The sequence below is a fragment of the Neophocaena asiaeorientalis genome, unplaced genomic scaffold (assembly GCF_003031525.2).
Source record: "Neophocaena asiaeorientalis asiaeorientalis breed wild unplaced genomic scaffold, Neophocaena_asiaeorientalis_V1.1 scaffold149, whole genome shotgun sequence".
NCBI lineage: Eukaryota > Metazoa > Chordata > Mammalia > Artiodactyla > Phocoenidae > Neophocaena > Neophocaena asiaeorientalis.
In genome coordinates, this window is record NW_020174442.1 from 2,024,517 (window position 1) to 2,034,069 (window position 9,553).

General features: G+C 41.9%; 1 protein-coding gene across 1 annotated transcript in view; it reads right to left on the minus strand.

Annotated features, from left to right (window-relative positions):
- Positions 1-9,553, minus strand: part of MEGF10 (multiple EGF like domains 10) — a 346,338-nt gene that overhangs the window by 303,648 nt on the left and 33,137 nt on the right. The window lies entirely within an intron of this gene.

The window sequence follows — 9,553 nt, forward strand, 5'->3', positions numbered from 1 at the left end:
GTAGTTTCTGAAATCTTGGGTTCTCTACCTCTCTCTCTCTCTCTCTCTCTCTCTCTCTCTCTCTCTCTCTCTCTCTCGTGCGCATGCTCTTCCCCTCTCTCTCTTTCCAGACCAAGAGGAAAGAAATCCAAGCAAACTATGAGAGAAAATACAACCAGGTAAGCTTTAAAAATGGGTGGTGGGCAGAGATAACACAATGAAACATGAACTGACCATTCCATTTGCTTAGATTCTGCCTCATCATCTGCTCTTAACGTGATAGACAGCGATGATCATAAAGGAGACCAGTGCTAAACCAAGAAGGCACGAATAACCCCAGAATTACACCCTGGGGGGCAAAAAACTGAGTAGATGCCTTCACAAGCAACCATCTGCCTCATTAACAGTAGTGGAAGCAAAGAGTAATTCTGGGTTGTGAGCTTTCCCCAGATGAATGGAGCTAGTAACTTAGGTCCCTGCTGTGTCTCTGTTTCTTCATTCACAAACACACACACACACACACACACACACACGTGCACGCAAAAAGAAATTTCATAAAGATAATCTATGCCTTAACTGATTAACAATTACAAAATAAGAAATATGACTATACTATAATTGAATTGTCACCAGCAGTATAAGAGGGCAATGCCAAAATTTCCTTGTACCTATAATGAGTTTTCTTCTTATATTAAATGTCTTTTTTTCACCAAGCTTATGCCAATTACTCCTGACTTGTCTCTTTGACTAACAGGGAATAACTGATCCCCACTTTCTTTCTAACATTCACACCTGCCCAAGTACTGTTATTTTTCAGTCTTCCTGCTTTTTCCCAGAAAGTAGCTAACACTCTTGATTTTAGAAAGAATCTTTTAAAATTTATTACTATTTCAAGAGATTTCTGAATCCTGGCCCACTTGACTTGCTGTTATTTTTTAAAAAATGAAATGTTTAAAACTTGAGAATGCTTTATGCCTTCAGGGTAACTGGCACCAATGAGCTAGTTCAAGCTGATATATATATATATATTTTTTTTTCTTTCTCTGCTCTAATCTTTTAAACATGAGTTAGCCACTGAGAGTTTGTATAGAGTTATGAGAAGATGGTCTGGGGCTTAAGGTGTGGTCAAAATGTGGATGTCAGAGAAGACTGGCACCTCTTATATCTGCTGAATAATTGTCATGAAAGGGTTGCTATGAGGACTAATAAGGGTGGAGCAGGAACTGTGGAAATAGAACCTCACACAAGAATTATAGAAAAGAACCCTGTCCAGAACGAGAGAGCCCAGCACACGGCATAGGCCTTGGGTCCAGCCTCAGAGGCCATTCCTCCAGCATGCTCAGAACTCCTGGCCCTGACATGGGTGTCTTCTCTGTGGAGGACAACTTCCCTCAGCAGACAGGAGTCATGCAGATTTAGCTTGGTTCAAGGGGGAGACAGGCTGGTTCCTGAAAGCACAAGGGGATGACTATCAGGTTTACCAAGAGGGTCCATCTTCCCTCGGCAGCCAGAGGACACGATTTCCCTGGCACAAGGTGAGAAGAAGGATGGGTGAGCCAGCTCCTTCAGGGGTAAAGAAGGCATTATCCAGGTACTCCAGCCAACAACTCACGCAGGATTCACAAAGTAGGAGAAGACCCTAGAGACTTCTTGCCTAAATATCTAACCATAATCTCATACTGTGTTCAAAGGCTCTGGAATAATTGTTCTGCTTTTTGCTTCATTTTGCCTGAACAGCCTCAGCACTCATGAAATACCTACAATATGGGGTGAAAACCTGCACAGAGGCATAATGGATTAGCCACAAACAATGCCTTTGCCAACTGCAAATTTTCCCATTTTCTTCAAGCTGCTTACAGAAAAAAACTGCTTTATTAATTATTCTAACCATTTGCCAATTACTTAGGTTTTAAGGGGGCTTTTATGTGCTTTAAAAACACATTTATGTTAAATCCCAGCGTAAATGAAGCACAGAAATAAACAGCAATGCTGTCATGTGAGATCATAGTTAATGGAGATAATGGTTCTTCCCCTACTTCTGCTATTTCACTCTGAGGATGTTAAACTGTTATCAAGATCGTCTTCCCTTCCAGGCCTCAAGGACAGATTTAATTTTGTACAATGCTCAGACTTGATGGCTAATAGCAATAATGCTAGCACAAACATCTGGACTCACTACAGGAAATCCTTTCCCTCATTTTGAGAGTCTGACGCTAACTTGAGTGAAAGGTGGGTAAGAGCTTCCATGCCTCAGCCACCAACGGAGAACTGCAATAAAAAGGTGTTCTGAGAAGAAAGGAGAGACTGACAAGAAATGAGAACTAACCTTCAGAGAACATTCTCCCGCCATCAAAGTGAGATTCCACATGAAGTTTTGTTTTTTGTTTTTTAATGCAGATTCTGATTCAGTCCATCCAGGACTGGGGCTGAGACTGCATTTCGTTTTTTGTTTTGTTTTGTTTTGTTTTCAATATTTATTTATTTATTTGGCTGCACTGGGTCTTAGTTGCGGCATGCAGGATCTTAGCTGCAGCATGCGGGATCTAGTTCCCCGACCAGGGATCGAACCTGGGCCCCCTGCATTGGGCGCACAGAGTCTTAACCACTGGACCACCAGGGAAGTCCCCACATGGAGTTTTTATATTCAGAAAATGCTAGGGCAAGAGATTTAGAAGACAGGGTTTTTAATCTTTTTCTAAAAAATATTTATTTATTTGGCTGCCTTGGGTCCTAGCTGCAGCACACAGGATCATCGTTGTGGCATGTGGGATCTTTCATTGTGGTGGGCGGGCTCTTTGTTGCGGCATGCAGGCTTCTCTCTAGTTGTGGCGTGTGGGCTCTAAAGCACGTGGGCTCAGTAGCTGCAGTACGCAAGTTTAGTTGCCCTGCAGCAGGTGGGATCTTAGCTCCCTGACCAGGGATCAAACCTGTATCCCTTGCATTGGAAGGCAGATTCTTAACCACTAGACCACTAGGGAAGTCCCATCTTTTTTTTTTTTTAAGCAACTCACAAACACTCCTAATTTAGCTAAAGTCATGCACATACCTTAAAAAGGCTGACAGTACAAAGTGAAGTGGAAGGTTTTTAATAATTGTATTTGAAACCCTGGTCCTAGCCCAATAAGATGGCGATAAGGTTGACCCAAACCCCCATGCTGGAGACTGTGGAAATCCAATAGTTCTCTGAGTATCTAGGTGTGGGGGGATTTACAGTCACAGAAGTACTTTTGTTCAGCTTTCCAGCCTCTATTGAATTGTTCTCTGTGAGGTCTCCTGTGTTTACACCCTTGGTGTCCATCACCCTAACATGGGACCCAAATCCTTCTCCATGACTCCACTTGTCATGTGCTCTCTCCCCTTTACCTCCAAAGCATCAGCAAACACAGGTACCAGAACCTTCGACAGAAAGGTGGGAGCCAACACATGGATACGATGGGGGAGACGTTATGCAGGCTGCTACATTTTACACTGTAAGAAAAGCACTTGAAAACCCTGAATTACTCCTTTCTGCCATCCTAGCACCATCAATTTCTTACTGGCTGTATCCACCCTAGCCATTTAACCTCCCACCATTTTGTTAATCCTTCCCGCCTCCTCATCCCTGTTATGGGATGAATTATGTCCCCCCAAAGACACATTCAAGTCCTAAGCCCTAGTATCTGTGGATGTGACTTTATTTAGAAATACGGTCTTTGCAGATGTAGTCAAGTTAAGACAAAGTCATTAGGGTGGCCCCTAATCCAATATAACTGATGTCCTTATGAAAAGAGGAGAAGAGGCACAGAGAAGCATGGCGAGAATGCCATGTGGCCACAGAGCCAGGGAGTGGAGTGATACAGCTGCAAACCAAGACACACCCAGGATGGCCAGCCACCACCAGAAGCTAGGAAGAGGCAAGGAAAGATGCTACCCACAGCTTCTTAGAGGAAACATGGCCCTGCTGACACCTTGATTTCAGAATTCTAGCCTCCCAAACTGTGAGAGAATAAATGTCTGATACTTTAAGCCCCCACTTTGTTATGGCAGCCCTAGGAAACTAATACAATACCCGCCTCTTCCTTCTTTCTCCCTCCCTCCCACGTTCTCAGCAGAGATATTTAGCATCTCTTATGATCTTGACATCTATGCTCAGATCCTCAAATTTGCCCACCAGCAGCTGATGCATGTATTTTCCTATTCAAGGATAGTTCCATCCCTAAGAGATATCCTGGTGCCAGAGGTTAAGAAAATATTTTTTTTCTCCACTATCTCTAGTGTATTGAGATTGTAAAAACAAATAATCTGAAGCGCCCAAATCAGATTTGGAGGTCAGAACTCCACAAATCAGCTGTTGCTCTTGATCAAATAAGCCAACTCTTGCTTCATCACCATTGACAGCTTCCCGTGGTCAATAGAGAGGAAGATCCCCCTGCTTTTCAGAGCCTAGAAAGCTGGTGTGAACTGGCCTCCGCCCCGCTGCGCCTCATCCTGGACTGCTCCCCAGCGTCTGCTCTTGGCTCTGACAACACTGGCTTCTTTCACTTCCTCCTTTTCAACACATACTCCCTCCGCCCTCACACCACTGACTCTGCCGCTCCTGCTGCCTGGAATTCTTTTTCTCCGGACCCCTGCCCCAGCCGCTCTGAGCAGCTGCCTAATCATCCTCTGATCTTGCTCAACTGTCACGTTCTCTGCGAGGCCTTTCCTGACACCCCAGGACTGAGTCACATCCCACCAATTACAGACCCTTATGGCACCCACTGCTTTTCCTTACTAATGTTTATTAGCTTTTAATCATAACAGAAACTCTTTTAATTGAGCTCCTCTGGGAAATTAACTGATGTTTTCAGCTCCATCTGGAAAATGTATTGACTGATTGCCAGAGTATGATAAATGCTTGTGACTTCTGCCACCTAATACCCTCATCACTTCCACCCCACCAGCTGAGCTCTAGCCTTACTAAGAGAGGGTTGTTTTTGTTCCCAAACCTGTTTATGGCAGTTGAACTTGTTTACTGTAATTATATAGTTTAATTAAATATCACATAAACTGATCGAATATGAGCATAAAAAGAGAGTCACTGTTTCTAGGAAAACTTAAGTTCAATGCTATGAAAAAACTTGAAAAAGCTGGAGAAAAAATTGCTCTTAAACTGTAGGCAAGACAAGTATAAAAGATTGAGGAAAAATAATAAAAATCTAAATGAGTTCAAATTACTTCACAAGTGTCTTTAAGTTCTCCCTCTACTTTAAAGTGTCTAAAACTGAAAATTATAGATGATATACATTTTGAGTGGGCTTTATGCAAGAAAGATAATGTAAACCTTCAGTTACCAGACTGATCCTCAAAGAAAGCACCTTGGTCCTACCAAATTTGGCAAATAAATTTTCATTTATGTGTTTTAAGTAAAAACTAAAATTGTTATATATACATAAACATACATACACACACACATATACCCCTATACACATTTTAATGATTTTCCATTCTACCTGCATTTTCCAATCACCTAAGGAGCTACCAGTCTCCCTCTCATTGGATAAAGGGACTTCTACAGTAAAGATCAGTAAATATTTACTGATGTGATCATTTGATTATAGATTTGACTGTGAGTTCCATTACACCAAGGGGCATGTCTACCGGGTTCAACCCCAGAGTTCTAGCGCCTAGCACTGGAATGTACATACTCAGTAAGCATTACTCCCAATAAAGGAATGAAAGATAATTTCCCTTTACTTTGTGTTGTGCAGACATAGTAGATAATATAGCAAAATATTTAAGTAGATTTCTGAAAGGTGCTGAAAGCAGTGGAAAAAATTATCCCTCAGAACTCTTCTGAGCAGTAAGTGTTAACTTCAACCCTGGGAAGATTGTTCTTCCACAGAGTGTGGGGACGTGTTTCTTTCTGACTGATGGGCTGGCTGCCCTGTTTTGTCTGAACAGGACTCCCTGGATAGTCATGGATCTGAAGCAGGGAATGAAGGAAGCACTTTTTCCTCTTCTCTCCTCTCTTTATGCTGTGAGAAATCTATCCTCCTCCATGATCCAGGCTTAGTGAACATAACAGATGGGTTTAATCCATAAAAATGAAAAACTTTTCCCATTTCAACTCCATTTCCTGCTCCTCTAAGTAAAACAAAGCTTTCCCTGAGGAAATGATGTAAATGCACTCAAATGTTCTTAAAAGATGCCACATAGCACAAAATATTGCTATACACTAAACCACGAGTTTTTCATTTACATTTAAAAAGAAATATGAGTGTGGTAGTGGAAAAAATACAGATCGGAATTAGGACATGCTTTCACTGTGATCTCCCTCCCCAAAGCATCAATTTCCTTGTCTGGAAAATGGGCTTGGTAAAAATACACGCCCTACCTATGTTACAGCATTCCTGTGAAGGATCAAAATAAATAACATACATGAAAACTTCTAAAATACTACAAAAGGTAAAGTACATTTTTCCTGTCACTGTTATTACAAGGTCCCCACACCAGATTTCCTCAGCAGCTTCAGTCTCTGCCCTTCTCTGCCTGGCAGGGTACACACAACTCATTGCCTTTCACACAGACACAGGCCATCTTCTGTTACTGCACTTGAGAAGATGCTGGAGTCTACTGATTTTGGGGTAGACAGTCAGGTCCTGTTCCAGCAAACCTTCTGGGGAAATCCATGGAACACTCAACCTGTAACTCCTCCCATAGTCTTTTCAAGACAGATATAGAGAGGGAGCATGAGTCAAGGCCCCTGTAAAAACCATAATTTCATTGCCAGTATGGGTTTAAACTTTAACAGCTTTGGTATCCATCTGTAAAATGTCATTTCTGTTGGTTCCATCCTAGTAGTTCAAACAATAGAAAATTACAAATCCACCCCCCTCAATAAAATGTATTAAGTCTGCAGTCTCTGTATAATATATGTGCACTCAAGCTACACTAATTTATTCTACAATTACTTTTATTTTTTAGCATTTTTATTTGGCTCTTATGCTACATAATTAATGGTGTTTACATGGAAAGTTTCTCTAATGTAAATGGCATAAGTGGATTATTGAGAAAGCCTTAAAACAAATAAACATTTTTCTCCTTTTAAAATTTTCTTCACTCTCCTCTGAATGTCTGGCACAAGAGCAGAGTTTTTTAAATGTCAAGGGGAATATAGAAATCAGGCTACTGAGATCCATTCTCCCCTGGTAAGACAGACTTGTAATTCTGTTTCCTGTAATGGTTGGCCTGGGGGAGTCAACAGCGACCCCACTGACCCAACATATCCAGACTCAGAGCCAGTCTTTTCTTTGGGAGGTTGCCACTGTTTTTCTCATGACCTTAAACATAACACAATATCTGGTCCCTACAGATGACTTCCCACAGAGTTTGCAGTACTGGGGATGAGATGTTCATGAGATAAACAAATAAGCTCACTATAAAGACCAGAAAAAAACCAGGGAAGGAAACCTACCAGGCTTCTAAATACCTCCACCATCATGATCACATCACCCAGTTGGGGCAATTACTGGGGCTGTCCCTCCTAGTCAAAGTTCATACTGCATGTTTCTTCAGTGGCAGCACAGGGCCAGTTTACTGTAAAATAGAGTTGGCATGAATGACAGTCATTAACTGTCAGGACATACATTATTTTTCTAAGGTGTTCTCAAGAGAAAGTGTTAACAACAAAAGCCATTTCTTTGCTCCTGCTCTCTAAGAGGCAAAGCCTGGCAGGAGGGAGTGAAGATGCCTCACTCCTCACCACACGTCCAGCCCTTAGGAGGTCTTGAAGGCAGCCTCGCTCCAGGCCATCGCTGGAAGAACAGGTAATGTGTTTTCTAAAGTACCCTTGGAGTTAACTCAGGAGTTGCGGACCAGGCTCTACAAGCAGGCTTCCTCTAAAGCAGGCTTCTGTCTCAGAACTGACAGCAAAGCTTGCAGGGCCTTGAGATCTAAGAGACAACTCAACCCATGTGAGTTCTGAATGGATGTTCCAGAACACAGAGATCCTTACACTAGTCCTATCCAGATTCCAAGAGCATAGCTTGGAATTAGAGTCCAGACCTAGAGGACGAGATGGAGATCAAGTGCCTATGACAATGACAAGCCCATTTTGAGTGAACAAAATTGCACAAGACCCATGGCTACACTAAGACCTTCATATTCTCTCTTTTTAAAAAAAAAAATTTATTTATTTATTTGGCTGCACTGGATCTTAGTTTCGGCACTCGGGATCTTCATTGTGGTGTGCGGGATCTTTAGTTGCAGCATATGCAATCTAGTTCCCTGACCAGGGATCGAACCCAGGCCCCCTGCGTTGGGAGTGGGGAGTCTTAACCACTGGACCGCCAGGGAAGTCCCAAGACCTTCATATTCTCTTAAGACTCTTACTTTTCACATCATGTGAACCATGTTAAAATCTATATACATCTCACACTTCATAATTTTGCTATGTAAGATTTTATAATTTTGCTTTTGAAATAATTTAGCTAAAATAACTAAAATATGCTGTGATTTCTCAACACTCATCATGTATATTTAAGAACTCTCCCTCAGGAAGAGCATCTCATCTAAAAACTGTTTTCAAATATAACGAAATTGTTTTGAACACTGAATCCAGCAATTAATATAGCTGACGCAGTATTACAGTTCGTAACCATTAATAAATGTTTATTAATTTTTATTTTTATTTTTTTTTGAGGTTCGTTGGCCTCTCAGTGTTGTGGCCTCTCCCGTTGCGGAGCACAGGCTCCGGACGCTCAGGCTCAGTGGCCATGGCTCACGGGCCCAGCCGCTCCACGGCACGTGGGATCCTCCCGGACTGGGGCACGAACCCGTGTCCCCCGCATCGGCAGGCAGACTCTCAACCACTGCGCCACCAGGGAAGCCCAATGTTTATTAATTTTGCTTTGGCAGATTTTTTTTAAATTTTGGAGACAATTTTTCCTGGTCAGCCTTCAGACATTTTCCCAAGCTTAGCTCATATGCCCAGCACTGTGAGTCTTACACCTAGAGGTAAACTGGTCCTCTGGGCTCGCAGCACTCAGCCAAGCTCTCCCAAAGTGATTGGGCATCGATTACAGTGAGTTCTCAGGGATGCCCAGCCATTTCACGGGACTTCCACCCTCAACTAAAACAATCATGAGGAGGTCTGAACAATCCAAGAAATTCTTACTAATTAAATTCAAATTCTGAAAATTTGTGAATTTTTGGCTCTTTGGAGAAATTTACCAGTAACCAATGCTAAAAACCTTCACTGGTGGCCTTGGGTGGAGTCATTCTTCTCGTTCAGTGGATGAAATCAGGTGTCATAAATCCAATTTACAGTATTTCCATTCTCCAGCAAGAAATGAGATTTGGAAGCTGATTTGGAGTCGCATTTCTAGGAAGCTTTTCTATCACTCCACAAAGTTATGCATGTACCACCAAGGTGTTTATAACTAGACCCAAGATAACTTCTTTAAAGATAACATACCAGCAACTGTTAGGTGGAGCATACTTTGTCAATTGATTTTTTTTTCCTTTTTTAAATTTTTTTCAGATAAATTAGGTCTTATCAAAGTGTATCAACTCCAAAATAATCATAGTCTGTTGACAGTCACAAAATCCCCTC